The following is an 8,265-nucleotide window of genomic DNA, read 5'->3' as shown; positions in this document are numbered from 1 at the left end:
TTTGGACAACAGCCAGCACTCACTGAAAGCACTCCATAAAGAGTTTCTTAGTGAAATGGCTTAGGAAGTTGCCCATCCTGTTTTCAGTGCACATTGCCCTTATCACCAAATGCATGACCACATTGGCAGTATAACTAAGTTTCAACAGAAAAAGACTGAAAGGCTGTGGACACCAAATTCACACCCCACCTTTGGAAATGATTTCTGCCTAGCGAAGCTGGAAATAAGAGTTGTGAAGCGCATCGATGAAGAGGGCTGCACAGCTGCTACCCATATTAAACATTTCAGTGGAGGAAACCTCACTCTAAAGTTACTCATGCCCTAAGCAGCTTTTTCAATGAAGAACTCTCACTGAAATTGCTGAAGAGGAAAAAACAGCCTTGGTTAAGGCAAGAGATATATGTTTATTGGAAGTAATCCTAGATCCAGTGAAATTGCTTGCAAATTTTCATTGATTTCAATAGGATGGGATCTTGGCCACTTTTGATGGAGAGATGAACTCCATTGGATGGCAAGACATTTAACTTTTCATATGGTTTAGTGCAGGAATTTGAAGAACGGCATCCTTCCTGGCATGCATGTAGTGACGTGTAGTCACTGTTTTACTGTTCCCAGCCTCTTGATAGCCTAAAACTTAGGCAGAAATCTCAACTGCTATCTGATCTCACATGTTGTCTTTGATGCCCAAGTTGTATTGCATGACTGAAGAATTCAAACTCATTAACAATTACAAATGAATTAACACGGATACAGTTAAACAGAAAACAATTGGGGTATATATCTGTCTACAAATATCTTAACATTAAGTTGCAAAAATCCCAAGTGACTGTCCACAGTAACATGTCTGGAAAGCTCAGTTTTTGCTCTCACCAGTGACAGGTTACAGAGCTGGATCCCATCCTGCGCCTGGTCACTCTTCCTAAGCAGATTTCCTCACCTACCCCATGCCTTTCTGAAGTCAGCAGGCCTCCATACGTGTATAAGCAACTGTCGTCTTAGTCTTAACTACAAAACTGAGCCCAGAGGAAGAAAGATGGAAAGAAAGAAGGAAAGAAAACACTTCATTTCTGATAAATCAAAGAGTCTAATCAAATATAGTGAGGAAAGGCCCTGCAGAAATGTGCTTATAACACACAGGATGTTAAAACAAACAAGTCTGGTAGAGGGAGAATGACTCGAGCAAGTTAAGTGTCCAAATAATGCATCAGGCTTTCAGTTGGCAAGAACACTACAGAACCAGATGTAGGCTGTGAATCAGCAGCTCTGGAATGCCAGTACAGAAAGAATGGTAGTAATGATCCAAGGGGACACAGAGGCATGCAGAAACCGTTCCAAGACCATTTTAGCAAACCACATGTTTCTAATATATATATTCCTGTGACGGTAAAGTAATGTCTCAAACACTTATTAGCTTAGTTCCTCAAAGCATTAATTGAGGTCAAAAAGAGTTCCTGAGATATTGAACAGATGAAATCTTCTGCTAACCAGACACTAAGACAAAATTTAAAATAAAAACCCCATGCTTTAGAAAGACCTGTTTGCTGGAGCGTGGAGGCAAAATGCTGAATTACTGCTGCGTAGTTTCCAAAATCCGAATTCCATAGGCTGACTTCTGCTCTGGCTGGCACTACAATGGGCTGAGGAATAAGCAGACGGGAGCAATTCTGTGTTGCCAGCAATCTGGTGCCAAGCGCAGGATTCCTTTCAGCGGGTGGGGATAACAGACATGCTGTGGGCAAGAGCAGCATTTGTCCCCAGCTAACTTCGGCTGTTTGCTAAATAGTCTTATGATAGATGTGGGTCCAGCGGGAGGGCTTGGCATGTATCCCTACCCTGACCCTGCTGATTGCACTTTCTCCTTGGTGATGGGGGATGCACGATTATTGCAGTACCCAGACTTCATTACCAACGATCTTTTGGACTCTGTGAAAAGACACTTGTACAAGTCAGTGAGAGTCCTTATACTCTTTTCTTTTTAGCAGCATCCCTTGTTTCTTCACTCCTATGAGAGGTGAGGGATACCAAAACACTCTTTGACCTCTTTGGTCCATCTGAATTCATAGCTCCTGTGCAGTCCTAGAGAAAAATTAGACTGGGTTCACTAGAGAAAGCAAATGAAGTTTCTGTTTCTGGAAAGAGAAAAAGCACGTGATACTGCTTGAAGAATTATCTTTCTTTTCATGAATTAAGCCATACTTCAGGAAATTTTGCGGGTGTTAGAATACTTCAAATGTCACTTACTGATTTTATGATTAATTTTCCTTTTCTTTCCCTTTCTATATTGAACAGAAAAAAATAATTTATTTATAAAATTCTAACAATAACCTTTCTTCCAACTACCAACCCAGAAAAAACTAAAAGAATTTCTCTTGGTTACCCCTATCAGCTGACTGACTGAGAGTATACCCTGCTCTGCTCAGCATACAAAGAGACCATTGTCAATATTCAGAAAACACCTCAACACTTCATACAGAAATCACATGAGAGGACTTTCATGGTGACCAGATGGGTCAGTTGGCAAGAGGAGGACTGACAGCGATGAGAAGCCTACTCTGTGTGTGTTTATAATTACCACACAGGCTGCTCAGGATATTTTTACTTCTTTTTTCTTGTGGCTTTACTGTCAGCAAAGCCAAACACCTTTATGACTTCCATAATCTTCCTGAAGATGCATTTTCCTTGAAATCCATTTGAGCATTATGAGGGAGGAATAATCCTATCACCAAGGAAGCAGTAATTGTTTTCTTCTTTCAATTAAAAATTAGTTCTAGCTTTGACTAGTTCCCCAAATTTCTTTGGTCTAGTTCAGAATAGCAATGCTGAGTTCTTTTCAGAGAACAGGTTTGTAACTCTTTTTTGTCTATGCCAGTGAAATCTCTAGATGTAATTTGGATGAGGACAGAACAGGAAAAAAATGAAATATGAAGAGAATTTCTAGTGTTCCATTCTGCTTCTCAGCTGAAAAATCCCATCCAAGATGGTAATGCACTTTACCACGGGTTGTGGTCAGGAGGAGAACATTGTTTTCAGAGGACAGTTGCAAAGCACGTTCCTTAGACTGGCGCTGTACTGTGCTCTGAGGCATATAGTTAAATTACATTCTTTTCAGTCCCACTATGCCCAAACTAAGACTTAAGGGAAATTTAATAGTAGTCTGTGTGGGCCTTCTGCACTCACTGAAATTATAGCTGCAATTGTGTGACTGAAGGGAGCAGCAGTTTTCTCCCACTGCTAATGTATGAGTCCTAACTTGAAAAGACCACTGGTAGGATGAGAAAGTTATGTCACTCTTCTGTTCATCCATCACTTGCTGCTGCCCAGATTGCTAACATGTGTGACAAAAATGGTAGTTTGGGCACTGGGGACACCTCTGCGCTGGGAACTGGCCTATTGCTCCTTGCAGAACACCAAGCAAATACCTGGCAGTAATATGCTGCTGCTGCTGGGACAGTTGACCTGAACTGTTTGTTAGAAGCATAAGGTTATGCCTCCCACTGCAAAGCACCTGCGCACTTTAGAAATTTGAAAGGGTTTTTTTGTACTGTTTAAGCATGAAAGGAAACTGCTCAAACCTCTGCCTATTCTTGTTCCAATTACTGAATGGGGAGCATAATCTTGGCCTTATAATGTAAAAACAAATGTTGGTTCCTGTTCAACACCTCTCCTCTGATAAAGAATTTGAAATAATGTAGATCAAAATAAATAAATCAGAATAAAGAACTGCCATGTGTATTTCACATGCAGCTGCCCTCTAAATATATACAGACACTGTGTGATCTTCTTTCAATTCATCGCTTGGTTAGGTAATACAGATGTTTTTCTCTCCAAAGTAAAAGGCAGAAAAGATGAAGTAAAAAAAAAATGTAAAAAAACCCCAACCAACTCTAGGCCTAATGGCTCGTATTTGCAGATCAAATAAAGCAGAACTGTTTGCAACTGTTTCTGAAAAGCTTCTGGGTTTGGATATTATCTCACTGAGCAGAAAATCACCGAGACATGGAAAAATGAAGAAAGACTTAATTTGTAAAAGTATGAGACCTCAGTAAATGGATCTGCGTCTTGACCTAGCTATCAGGGGTATGGCTCTGTGTTTGATTCTTTGCCAGTTGTGCCATTGGGACTTTGCCTTTGCACTTGCAACCCAGGCAGAGAAATGGCATGCAAGGGAGAAGAGTGCTGGAAAGGCTCATTAATGCCTGTGTAAATAGCATCTCTTGCCTTGTATGGACACTGGGAATGCTTTTTTTACAAAGATTTGGTGAATACCCAAGCAGCCTCAACGCTGAAGGACCCTATATTGCTTTACAAATTTTATACAGACATACAAGGTAAGATTAAAATGCATCTGCAAAATAGCTCAGACTGATCTGCAACTAGCATTACCCTGTTAATTAACAATTTGATATTGCAAGCCAATACTTGGAGTCTGTTGGTACAAAATACAGTGGATGCAGAGCAAACATAACGATTATGAGTTTGGCTGAGTCTACTTATTCTTTCTGCAATTTTACCCGGTTACTTTCCCAACCTGAATTGCAAGATCATAGATAACAATGATAATTTCACACTGAGAAGCAAAAATACATGCCTTAAGAGAAGGAAACAGTGTGTACTTTCCAAAATGAATGAAAAAGTTTTCTGTGCAGACTTACAGTAGTTTATGCAGAATTGCTCATTGTCAGACAGCAGGCAACCAGCACATTGTGAAAAAAATATAATACAGTCAGTTGTACAGACCTAATGTTCGTGATTTAAAATTATATAGCTTGCTAGGGCAAACGTTTCAAGTTTTATCAATGATATATTTGTTCCTCTGACAAAATAATTGAGTATTCTGTTGGAAAGGATATTTTATTGTGGCAACCTCAGAAATATCAAAACATGTATGATAGACATCCATTGCACTCATTTGCACAGTTGAAAGGCAAATGATGTATTATCTGATTGATTATCTCTGACAGCCCTGAAGCTCCATTAACAGTATTTGAAAAGATAAGCAAGTGTAATGCAGTCAAAGAGTTTGAATTTTGGCAGTGTGTCATCATATACATGTAATATTAAGAGATGATACTTATTCTTCCGTCATCAATTTGACTCATCTAAAAACACAATATGGCAAAGCAGAAAAAAAATCAAAAGGAAATTCATTCAATCAAAATAATTCTTTCATATTTTTATTTCAGCAAATAAGATTTCCATAGTCTCATTCATCAACTTTTTCCAATTATTTAGGAAATCATAAGCATTGCTGCAGGGTTAAAAATGAATTAAAAAAATCATGGATATTGTTTGAATGAGGACTGTTGCATATAGATGAATCAGTCTGCGAGCTCTTGCATCAGGAGTCTGGTATTAAAATACTAAACCATTTCCTATCTTCAAATCCTACATCTTAAATGATGTGGAATTCATTATTTTCACTTATAACTCAATTGCAACAGTGAAAACTTTCTCTTACTTGGAAAACTGAACTTGAAAAGATTGCAGAAATTTTCAAAATATTGATACTGCTCTTCTCTTTATATTTAATTTTGTTTGCACATGCTGAGAGTTTTGTGATTTGATTCTAAATTATTAAAATACATTTAATGCTAATAAGGACCATTTCATAAGCTTTCATAAGCTGGAGCCTATGAAAATGAACTGTGTATTTAGAGACAAAAAGAAAATAGCAAAAATATCCCCTAACATAACATATGGTAGCCTATTTTTCATGTGATTGTCTTCATTGACCCTTGCAAAAAAAGATGATCACTCTGATAACCACATAAAATGATATATAAATTAAAAGGAAAACTGTATGCTGTACTCTGCCAGTGGAAAGCCTGATTTTGATCATTGCAAAGTGTCAATTAAATACATATAATACACCAGTAGATCAAATTTTTTAACCCTGTGTGGGTAGGTAACCTCACTACACAATTCTGTACTTAGGGTTTGTTTTCATTCAATATGACATGCGTTCAGTGATAATGGTGTTTCTGTTCCCACCTGGTGGGAAAAGTGCATAGTAGTCTATTACTGGCAGGCTGTTTAGTCAATCTGTAAAGGATTCCATTTTGAAGCAGATTGTTCCTTACTTTTCTTTCAAATATACCACAGACATTTGCCAAATTTGTCTCTTTGACATAAAAGTAAAATGTTTCTTTAAAACATTTTAAAAGCCAGTTTCAGTTTGGGGGTTTTTTTAAGAGGCAGTGCAATAATAGGGCAGATAGAACAACGAAGAAGTCATGGCACAGGGGGAGGAGGGGAGGGGATGTACGTACATGTACTGCCAGAAGTGCAGTTATCACAGAATCACAGAATATCTGAGGCTGGAAGCGAGCTCGGGAGATCATCTAGTCCTACCCTCTGCTAATGTCCTACACCTTTCACTACGTACACAAATACGATTTGGTAGCTTCTATATGCTCATAACTCACATCAGAGTCTAATCAGCCCTTTCAGAGGGCTAATGACAGACGTCTTATTGAGAGTAGTTCAGCACAAAGTTTGAATCAATAATATTTTAATGGATTCTGTTTGATCTTTGAAAAATACAGACAGAGAACCAATCTGATTCTACATCATTTGAACACTTTCCTTCAAATGAGTGCCAAGTACAGCCTCTGCTTTGGAAAAACTGTTCTAAAAAGTGTACTAAATATGTGCAGCACATCTGAGACTATCGTATAATTAAAAAGGATGTTCTGAGACTGATGCATTGCTGCTGTAGGCAGTTTTCTGGAAATCTCCTTGAGGTGGATTCAAATTTACATTTAAGAGCTCTGTGAATAAATTTAAGCATCTGAATAAAATTCCCCTACTTAGGAGCCCAGCTCAGTATTCATCCTACCTGAGCTTTAGGCATCTAGGATTTGGCTGTCCAAAGCTAAGTTAATTTACTTGGGCTCTTTTAGAGTCAACAGGAGGTACATGGGCCTCTCCAAATGACGATTTATCTAACCTATCTTACAATGACATAAATCACTTTCTGGGTATTTAAATTTGTCCATAGACTATAAGAGGAGACTAGGAAGACTAGACTAGATGCTAGACTAGATTCTAGGTGCTTATGATAGGTTAGGTGAAATCCGCTCTAGGTTTTAATTGTTCTGGTTGTTTAACACTCTAAGAGGCCTCCTGCCCCAGGCAAGGTCAAAAAAAGAAAGTAACACCTCTCTGGCAGACCGAACTTCAGCTTTCCCCAGTCAAAATGCTGAAGAGACTCTCCTGGACAACAGCCAGACTACAGACCATGAATACCAAGGTTCCTATATACTGTGGTATATGATGTTTCCTTAGACAATCTGTTTTCTCTTGGTATTTCTCCAAAAACAAAGTTATTAGCAGAAGAACAGGGTTCCCACAGAAAATCAATTATTATTTTGGCTGTTTTTTCTTTGTGGGAGCAAAGTAAACTGGAAAAATCAATAATCAATTAACCAGTTGACAGCAACTTTAAAGTCTTGTTTATATGATTTTGTTTATTTTAATGTTGAACCTTGGGGAGAGATCAAAGGCATGAACACCGGTAATCTCATGGGAAGCCTGCCTGAAGCAAACCAAACCTTTGCCCCTTTTTCAGTGTTCTCATCAATTTACATAAATATATTTGCTAGCAATGCAGTAAATTCTGTTGACCATGTATAGGAAGGAAAAAAATTCAGCTTATTACCTCATACAAAATTACCATGTCCAACAGGAATAAAAAACGAAGCAAAATTACTTTTGTCACTTGTGTGTGCAGATAAAATCCTTACAGACAAAGAAATGGATTTGCTAAGTAAAAATCTGTCATGTTTGTATAATTTTTTTTTCTGAGAACAGAAATGCTATTTAAAGTCAAAAACTTCTGTGCATCAGAACACACTGGTGTGAGGACTCTGCTATACTTTCATTAATACATACGAGATTTTCTGAAAGGATTTCCTCTACAATCTTGTATATTTCATAAAGCCTTCAGTGATCTTAATGAAAATTTATACCACATTGGATTTTTTAGTTAATTCTAAAGTGATGCAACCAGCATGCTAGTACTTGTCTTTCTTAAAGACCGAGTCATGCTGTTGAGCTGTGAAGTACAAGAAAGAAAGGGAATGCCTGCCTCCCAAGGAAAGATCTGTGCCACTTCCCACATCTACATGTAAAATAGGAGAAAACAAAAATGTACTTCGTATTCAGAGCAAAAACCAGCTCTTGTTACACATTCTACATCCACCAAATGCTCAGCTGGGAGTTCTCAAGAAATCTTTTCTTTGGCCAAGAAAGGAGAGTCCTAAG

The sequence above is a fragment of the Harpia harpyja genome, chromosome 1 (genome assembly GCF_026419915.1).
Source record: "Harpia harpyja isolate bHarHar1 chromosome 1, bHarHar1 primary haplotype, whole genome shotgun sequence".
Lineage (NCBI taxonomy): Eukaryota > Metazoa > Chordata > Aves > Accipitriformes > Accipitridae > Harpia > Harpia harpyja.
Note: the sequence above shows the minus strand (reverse complement) of the source record.